Below are 10,220 nucleotides of genomic sequence, written 5' to 3'. Positions count from 1 at the left end.
TGTTTATTTAGTCAATTATCTATTAGTTTATCACAAAAAATTAGAAGGAAATTCATTGCATGATGAGTTTAACTTATTTAAGTTGATTATGTAGCGAGCTGACAAACATTGTTGAGTGTAGAAAATATGTAGTAATTAATGACAAAAGATTAAATACACCATAATAATTTATATATAATGATTTACTACAATATTTTACATTTTATACATTGTATGGTAAAATACATGAGTGACTATGAGGTTCAAAATTTTCAATATCTTCATAATCTCTATGTGCAAATTAAGTGTATTGTGAGTAGTCATCAAATGATAAATCCCCAAAATAGTTTTCCGTATAATTGTTAACATGCCACCCATATGTATCAAAGATTGATTGACGTTGTCCATAAGCAAAATCATTTGAAGATTGAGTCTCAGATTCTTTCCATGAGCCGCTCGATTCCATCCCAAAAGGAAAGGTCAAAGACTCATATTATCATATGAAAATTTGATTCTTGCAAAAACAGTTCAAAACAAAACAATATAAATATACATATTTTAGCATATTATCATAAATGATAAGCAATATGGTGGTTAAGGCATTAGAGGAGTGAAATGGTAAGGGTTTGAATCCTCCTTGCTTGTATGCTTTGTTTTACAATATTTTCAGAGAATAAAAATGAGAAAACGAATTTTCATTTTCAGGATTTGAGAATGCTTCTAGTAAATTAATTGAAAAACATATTCAAAAAATAAATACAGTAAAAACGTATTTGGTAGTATAATTTAAGAATAAAAGTGTAATTCTAATTAAAATGCGTCACATAATTTATGTGAGCTATTTTTAAAGGCATTTTTGTTAATGTCTAAAATGCATTATGTAATTAATGTATGAGTTTAAGAAAAAAAAAATCATTATTCCTTTTATATATACTAGCCTCTCTGCATGTGCTTCTGCGTCTGCAAGAGGTTTTTTTTTAATTTAATTTTTTAATTTATTTTAAAATTAAAAAAGATAATGGGTAGTTGTGTTCCATAAAAATAGGATCCATTATCTGATTTTTCTTTTAATTTAATTTTTTTAATGTGAAAAATTGTGAATTTATCATATTATCCTAATTTAATTAATAATTTCAATTTTTAATGTTTGCATTAACCAATGACATTTTCTGGCATTTTAAATGTTTCTACATTCTTTGTGCTTTATATATATAGATAATGATGATATTTTAACTTTTAAAAAAATCATTTATGAACTAGAAACTCAATTATATAGCAAAAGTAACTCAGTTTCAAAGGACTCTAGAAACACAAGTATACATAGAAAAAGTTGTTGAGGCCCAAAATATTCACGGTTTGGCCCAAATAAATTCTCGGCCCAATGTGATGCTTTACCAAGAAGAAACCCGATTTGGGCATGCGAAAGTTCATCATATGCGCTTGCACACATGCCACGCCAAACGACACGCCACGCTAAGCAAGGAATTATCATTCCGCACCTAATCACGCCACAAGCTTAAGTGGGCCCCAAGCCACTCAAATACAGGGCTTGCTTGAGTGGGTTGTGGCATGGATGGTGATAAATCAACATGAGACCCATTGATGGACCGAGAAATGGAAAGTCTCGGGTTGCTTGGGAGTCTCGAGACTCAAGCCCATTTCTTAGGCCCAAACATGTGGGTAAGCACAAGAGAGAAAAAATAGCCCAAAAGCCCAAGCAAAATAACCTAGCCAAGAGATAACCCAACCAAAAAATAATAAGCCCAAATCAAGAAGCCCAACAAGCCCATTCGCTTAGAAAGCCATCTTGGCTCTTAGAAAAACCCAAAATAGCCCACAAGAGCTTCACTCTTTTGAAAAGCAGAGGACACGTGAAGAGCGGATGGCGACTCCTTACAAAGTGCTGAAACCAGTCCCAAGCCAAAACATCCAAAGAACTGATGAATACCATCCCGCATGTCGAAGCATCCCTTGACCAAAGATACATTTGCACCTCTTTTCCTTCATCAGATTCAAAGGAAGAGGAAAGAAAAGAAGAAAACAAAGAAACCAAGATTGGAAGCTCTTATTGCAGGAAAGGGGATGTTGAGCCCCAAATCCCAATTCATGAAGATAGCGAAGCAATCTTTGCCAAGAAAGGGAAGTCGAGAAGGGGAGGAGAAAGGAGAAAAGCTTAGCCAAAGTAAGTAGAAGCCATTAGGGTTTCTTGAAAATTGGTGATTTCCTAGCTATAAATTGAGCCTTCCTCTACCCAACAAAAACTACTCACAACCTGCAGAGAGCAAGCTTTTCTCTCTATCTTGCAAAACTCAGACTCGTGCACTATTCATCTTCTTCTCCAATTTGTTTTTCTGGCAAATTGCCAAGAACTCTGCCTTTCTTTTTCCTATTTCCCTAGTCGAATTCCTCACAAAACACCTCATTCCTCACTTAAACACTTTCTTTTCTCATAAACCAAGCCTAATTTCTCTCTTAGTGCTAAACCCATGTTGATTTTGCTCCCATGCCACATGCCACTCATGCTGAGCTGAAAAGACTATCTGTAAGCATGCCAAAACTATCTGCAAGTTACCATTATTCTCGTTGGTGAAGATAACCAAAATACTTCCTAAGGCTCTACTGCCTTTTCGAGGTATTTTGGGGCTTAATTTTCGAACTCAGGGCTCAAGGGCAATTTCTTCCATTTTGCCCTTTACAGGCCGTAGTAGTAGGAAGAAAAAGCCCTACATAAATTGGCGACTTCATCGGGATTAAGCCACTTTATGCACTAATGCCTCTAAAGAAGAAGACCAGAAGCAATAAACCGGAGGAAATAAAGAGATAAGAGCATTCCCTCTTTATTTTTCTTTTTCCTTTCGTTGGCTATCTACTTTGTAGAACAAACATAATATAGATTACTCACATGCTCCCTTTGCTTGTGTCTTAGATATCCATTCTCAAGCAAAACAATATCTTGTAAGACGAGTGGGGCTTCAGCCAACGTGCAAGCCGACCACCGTCGTCAATGGTTGAGGCTAGCTCTGCCGTTCACCTCTCCGCCATGATACATCATCAGCAAGTCTGGCCATCGCCGTAAATCACCTTCATAGCAGCCCTCACCTCTCTAGAGTTGTGAAAACACGCATTATATCGGTCCTGTGCAAGGGACCCAAGCCTCCAAACAACAAACAAGAAAACAAATGCTCTCATGTTTCCTACCCAACATCTCAACACGCTGCCATTATCATCTATTCCTTAGACAAATCTCTCTCTATACTTCCAGTCATAGGGTTCAAGCACCACTGAAAGAGCATGGAAGGGTGGAAGAAGAACAGAGCTCAAAATCCAAACACCCTCTGGAAGAGTCGTTGCGAAGCACATGCTACCACCGAATCATGCCAAACTGTCATCGTTGCAACAAAGGGATATCCCAAGTTCATCATGCCATGCAATGACCCAAACAAATACTAAGAGGGCCATGTTGCAAAAGTTTTTGTAGCCTATGCCCATCAAATCCTTTTCTGATGATTATGGTGCACTTGGGGGCTGAGGAAGGAATTCATTGCAATCACCACGGCAGTGATTCGAAAACCCCAAATGAGCTTAAAAATCCATTATTACCAAAACCACTAGTCCCAGACCAAAAATCTCCTTGAAATCCCAATTATGTTACTATGACCTCCAAGTTCGCCATCACTTGTTATTGTAACCCAACACATTTGCTGCAGTGACCACATACAAAGCTCAAGCTTTAATAGCCAAGTCCAAGCTTTTGGTTCCTAAAACATGTTCACAACAGTTGCAACAAACAATACCTAAGTTGCCATAACTGATATGCTCCAACGCCTCAAGCACTTTCTAAGCCTTGACCATTCCAATGACCAAGTTTAGGAGTCAAAACCAAAAGGCTATCGGGATGTCTCAATTGCCACAATTCCATAATCAAGCATCATCAAGCCTCGAGCCTTAGTCAAGAAATCCAAGCACTATACTTTACTCAAGAAGGAAAACATCTCAATTCATGGCAAATGAAAAGAAAATATTGCAAAGGTAGTGCTATGATACTGCTGGAAGAACCTAAATGCTGTCAAGATGAAGTTTATTTTACCAAGCAATTAGAATTTTTGAAGCGATGTCAAATTTTCAAGAAAAGGGGTGCTGGAAGCGTATTTTCCTATATTCATCCATTCTTCACCTGCAACATCCACCACTACTTGCCATACTCTAAGGAAGATCTTACACACCAAGATACATGATAGAACTCTAAGAGGCAAGCTATTGACAAGGACCCCTTGCCAAAACGAAGGGGAAAGTAGATGGCTACTGTCATTACGTGCTTTGATGACTTGCTCGACAACGACGTATTGTGCCACCCGTGGAAGAATGACCCAAAGCCACCGGAGGCTATGTGGGAACCTTGTGGAAATATGAAGAAGTCCAACTGGAGCAAATATTCAAAATATGCAAGCTATAACACCCCGTGGCTACTTGCTAATGGATGGGAGAATGGTTCCAGCAGCGAAGTATTCACATTGGACATGCTGGAAGAAAGCCACTCGGAAGCTTCATTTGGTCATCAAGATTATCAAGAAGCAGCTGTTGTAACCTCTCATAACTTCACAGAGGTTGAAGAAAGTACAATGGGTTAGGAGCTGCAAATCACTCTTTGATTAGTTTGGTTATGAGCTGCAGGCAAGCAAAGCAGCGTGGCTCTGTTAAATATCTCTACAGAGCATGGCATCCTAGTACAACACATGCCGAATACATGCCAACCTAAGCCGCAAGCTTTCGTGCTATTGCAAGTCATGCACAACCTTGGGCCCTTTCATACTTGGGGGCTTAATTTGATGGGGATTGGATGATGCTTTGGAACGGATTGGCAGTGCAAGGTAAACAAAGTAGTCATTTGACAAGGCTGGCCTTTAGGTCTCTGTGATCTCCCGGTGTCAAATCTGGAGCGATTCGGTGATCTGGAGCGATTCGCTGATCATGCTCGCATTTCTTCGATTCGGCTGATTTGGAGCCGATTCGGATCTGAGCGATTCGGCCGATCCGGAGCGATTGATCTATCGCATTTCTTCGATTACCTGGCTGATCGGGCTGAATCAGGGGCGATTCGGCCGACCGGAGCCGATTCGCCGATTTGGAGCGATTCGGCTGATCTTCTTCAAGGCATCAAAAGATTGGATGATCTTTGGAACAACACGATACAACACCTGGAAGCTTTATAAAGCCCGAGTAGAAATCATGCACATATTGGTTCGACCCTTTGGGGAAGGTGGGAAGCTATTTTGTCAAGCCTAGAATCTAGATAAGCCATGCAAAAGAAGCTTTCGAAGATTTTGCTTCTAAAAAAAAACAAAATTTTTTTTCAAGCGATTCATAAAGACAATTCTGGCCAACAAAGCAGTACATATACATATCTACACAGGAAATATGCAACATGCCTCAAGCATTCAGAAATTAATGCAAGTTCCAGTGGTTCAGTAGTACATTAAAAGTCATAATGACATAGTCATTAGATTATCTGAAAAGTACACAGCCATCGCAAAAACAAGGTTACACATGCTGGAGATTAGTACATCCTATGGTATCAAGAAAGATGGAAGGTGTGCACCAAGCCAATGACCCCAAGCCAAAGAAAACAACTGCGAAATAAAAGGAGGCATGTTTGGAAGATGCAAAGCGCCACGGCTATGTCGCATGTTCCGAGAAGAGGATGAGTAGGAGGCGACCTTAGGAAGGTGCAAAGGCGGTGCACTATGTTGGATGTTCGAGAAGAGGAGAAGTAGAATGCGACCTGGAAGGTGCGGCGATCTTGCAGCTATGTCGCATGTTCGAGAAGAGGATGAGTATGAGGCAAGACCTCGCTAGAAGGAGCGAGGGCATTGTCTACCCCTCATCGGATGTCCCAAGAACATAGGGGCTATGGGAATCATGCCGTCATGCGCTATTGCTAAAGCCAAGGGGAACACCTGCGCATGCAGACAATCTTGGGAAAAGTCACGAGGGGGAATTTCCCGAACCATAATGATACAAACGCAGCAAGACAACACTGGCTCTTCGCCTACTGCAACATCTTCACAAGCATTCTTGAGAAATGGAGGGGGCTTCCCCTTTTCAATTGATCATCCGTTGAATGAGGGTAGCCACTTATAATTGACAACGGGTTAGTGAATGCCATGGCAGGTCTTGACAAGCGATGAATCCCTGCAAGAATTGCCAACAAAGAATACGCTGAAAAAACGGCAAAGCATAAAGCTAGTTCTCTGTGTTAAAGCCAAGCAATCTCCACACTAGCATGCAAGCCCTATGAACTTTACAAGCCAAGCCAAGCAAAGCAAACTATCTCATGCCAAGCGAAATGCATAAACAAAAAAATATATATTTTTGAAGCATCATGCAATCTATTACTCGAGCTCATGATGAGCAAATTTCCCATTCCATGCTCAATCAATCATTCCAGCAGACCCATTTTCACAAAGCAAGCGCTACAAACTGAGCACTATTTACCTCATAGTAACCTTTTTCACAAAAACGAAATACCTACGAGTTACACATCCTTGCAGACCCATCATACACATGTTTATGTCTATCCTTATAAAGCCAAAAAAATAAACAGTTACCCATGACCAAATTCTAAGCTCATAAAGAAAAAAAAAAACCAATGGTGCTTTTCTCAAAGCTTTCAATAGCCTCTAATCCTATGCATTAATCATACGATTACAAGCGTGCGCTCGTGATGCATATAGTTCAACAACAAAAAAGCGGGTCAAGAACGCAGCACACGCAAAATATCAAGCGAGGCAAGTCAAGCTCGAGCCAAAGGAAACACTTAAGCAAATACCCAGCAGATACAATTTATCCATGGCAAGCGTTAAATTTTCGAGCAATTCCCATGACAAGCAAATTCTTCCTCAAAATGCAAAAGGATTCAAGCATTGCAGAGCATGCACTCTATCAATTTCTATTTCCACAACATGGGAGAAAAGTCCAAATTTATTCAAGCATGCGAAAAACAAGCCTAGGCCAAGATATCAGTCTATATCTATTCCTACAGAGTTAAAAAGAAGGACCTGAGATTCCAGTGAACGAGCAAAGCCCATGGGCATGAAGAGCCCAACAAGCCCCTCGATAGATTCAAGAAATTGCAAAGGGAAAGGGCATACCTTGTCAATCACCTCAAAGGACGACCTCAAATGCACCAAGAAAGAAGGGAGGTTGGTGCTGGAAGAAGGGTAGTAGGTGCCGGGAGAAGGACTTTGGCACCATCATTATTTTCAGGCATACTTAAGAATTGGTCTTTCTGAAGATGGATACTTCGGCAACTAATACTTGCAAGAACTTCTTCTCATGGCTATACGACAACTCCTGCAAAATCACAAGCTTTACTCATGCAATTGCACTACAGCAAAATTTAAAGCTTTTCAGACAAAACATCTTGCGAAAGGCTTATGGGGGCTTAAGAGAATCCATCATAGCAAACAGCACATGCAAACTCCGAATGACTTGGGGGCTTCATGCCAAGCAAAAGAGAGAGACAAGAATCCTGAAGCTGTTGTAAATTTCAGTTTTCCTCTTGGAGGAAAGCAAACTGTTTGTTACTTATCTGGAGGAAAACAAGCTGTATGAATCTCTTCCAGACAACTCGCTTAGCCTATTCCTTCTCATCTTCAGTCTACTTCTTCCAAAGATCTTCTTTGAAGCAAGTTGCGAAAAAAAATATATATATATATTTACAAGCAGGCCTCTACTTTGTTTCTCGACCCTGAGTAAGCCAAAGAGAATATAACCCAACTCTGCAACCAATTGCTGACCTCAACAGGCTGACTTGAGGGCTTCATGCCAAGCAAATTCAAGGAAGTACACCATGCCTTCCAAACAAGCAAGCCCATCTACCTTTTTTTGCCATACAGTATAAATCATCTCTTTGATTACAACAAGCCTAGATAATCTTGCATTATGATGAGAAACAGTTTTCTATTTCCCCTTTTTGAAACAAGCCAAGTTACATTCTTCTAGCACCTACTCCATAAGCAAAGAATTTTTATCACCTACCCTATTTCAAACATCCTTCCAGTACATGCCTAATTTCAAACATTCTGCCAGTTTCAAATCTTCCAAAAGCCTTCATATCGCAAGTCAAGGTACAAGCAACCAAAACTCACCTTCATGCTACCAAATTCCTTGCAAATTAGTAAGAAGATGGCATTTCTCATGCTGTGGAATCTCTCAATCAAGCCTGAAAAAGAAATAAGGAGTACGTTGGTCGATCAAGTGCCGGAAGGGAACTAGTAAACAAAAAGGGGGTGCCGGAAGTAGAATTGCTATTAAAGCATAATGTTTTCCAAAGACAAGTTGCAAGAGACCAAGACTCACTTTCATGCTATCAAATTAGACTTCTCATGCTTTATCATGCTTTCGAGCTTTTAAAACAAGAGAATATGTTAGCCAAAATCAGACGCCGGAAAGGTACTCATACACAAACGGATGTGCCGGAAGCATAATTTTCTCAAGTGCAAGCAAACTCATCTATTAAGCATTTGACAAAATTCACAAGGTGTGATACCAATTCACATGCCAAGAAATTTCATTTCATTCAAGCATTTCAAGCAATTCGGGCGTCTGAAAGCAAATTGAAGAATTCATGCTCTTACAACAATACCAATCCACTTCATGCTCTCACGACAATATTGCTCAAGAACATGCTTTAGCAATACTCAGATCGGCACTCAATGCCAACAGAAAAGACATGCTAAATTCCCAAGCAAAAGCAACATGCCAAGCAAAACTTATACACAAGCTTTCCAACCATCCTAGCTAGAATATCCCACCTTTAGAAAATCACTATAAATCAAGCTTACAACCAACAAATCCCAGACTTTCCAGATTAGAACTAGACATATCAAGCTTCATTTTCCCAAAATTTCGTTGCATTTCGAGCTAGGGAAGCATGTCAAACAGATTTCTAAAACAGCCCATGCAGCAGAAACTGTACAGCTCCAGCACCTTAACCCTTACTTTGAAATTCCACCGAAAATTCATTTTTTCTTCAAGTGATGCAAGACCAATTCCAACATAACCATTGAGAAGTCCATTTTTATGTCTCAAAAGCTCCAACTCAGATTCGAAAAGAAACATTTCAAAAGTTCAAAAAAACAGCCAGCAAGCTACTTTGAGATATTTTGACAAGCACTTGGCATGCATACCCAAGTGAGCTTGTATAACTCTTGTTTATCACCAAGCTAGAATCCTAAATCAAAAGCTCAACCTTAGAATTCGATTTCTAGTTCACAAATTCTGGGAAATACAGAGGAACTCAAGCATTCAAGCATAGAAGACAAGCATGCAACAAAGGCATCAACATCAACTCATGAACATGCTTTAGAAAAATGGAGGTAGAGAGCACTAGAATTGGTGGATGATCCTCAATTTTGGATATGTTATAGACAACATAATTGCAAGCAAATTTTGTGAAGCAAGCGCAATCATACGAGTATCATAAGTTAAAGACACATGCAGAAGAAAAATCTGCAAAAACTCACCAGCCATGGATGAATTCAGAAGTTGCAAACCAGCTTTGAGGTATCAGAAAAATTCAAAAGATTCTGCAAATTTTACTGGCTATAGTACTCGAGCAGATGAACAACTTTGATCAAGGAAGTTTTCTGATCCGAGCTTCCGAAATATGACTTATGTACTGATGCACAATACCCACGGGTTTGGGTCTTGAAGAAGAAGAAAGAAGAGAATGAGAGAAAATCATAAAATAAAGCATGCCATGCCAAATGAAAGGAAAAGAGGGTAGACACTTGCAAATAATAAAAAATTCAAAGGGAAGGGGCAACAAAATTTTGCCCATCTGAAGGCCAAGCCAGCAAGGAGACAACGTGCCCAGCTCTCTTATGCTCTCTCAAACTCGTATCTCTTCTTCCACCCATCAATACAAGCATTTGTGAATCAATCCACGCAAACCATGCAACTCAAGCATTTCACTTAGATGCAATCATTTCAAGCAAACCAAACCAAATATCACAATATCAAGCTTTTCAAGCAATACAGTTATCATAAAAATGGCAATGTTAGAACTTGGCAGTTCTAGTTCTTTGGAAGCACATAGAAGAAGTCATGCTATCATTGTCCTCATTGCAACAAAGGGGTATCGTTTTCCAAAACACCAATATTCATGCTACCGGAAGAGTGAACCCTCATGCCAGATCAAGCTATATCTTGATTCAACTCAACCATTAGATTATCTAAGT

General features: G+C 39.6%; 1 long non-coding RNA gene across 1 annotated transcript; it reads right to left on the bottom strand.

The window, feature by feature from the left end:
- Positions 1-6,063: 6,063 nt before the first annotated feature.
- LOC148914469 (uncharacterized) lies at positions 6,064-10,014 on the bottom strand. Its single transcript, XR_016122530.1, has 3 exons — positions 9,504-10,014; positions 7,128-8,200; positions 6,064-6,168 (listed from the first exon to the last, which is right to left on the bottom strand). It is a non-coding gene; the product is annotated as an uncharacterized LOC148914469 (long non-coding RNA).
- Between the last annotated feature and the right edge of the window lie 206 nt (positions 10,015-10,220).

The sequence above is a fragment of the Prunus mume genome, linkage group LG8, assembly GCF_029339155.1.
Source record: "Prunus mume cultivar Tortuosa linkage group LG8, ASM2933915v1, whole genome shotgun sequence".
In the NCBI taxonomy this organism is placed as follows: Eukaryota; Viridiplantae; Streptophyta; class Magnoliopsida; order Rosales; family Rosaceae; genus Prunus; species Prunus mume.
This window is presented reverse-complemented; position numbering and strand designations above follow the sequence as displayed.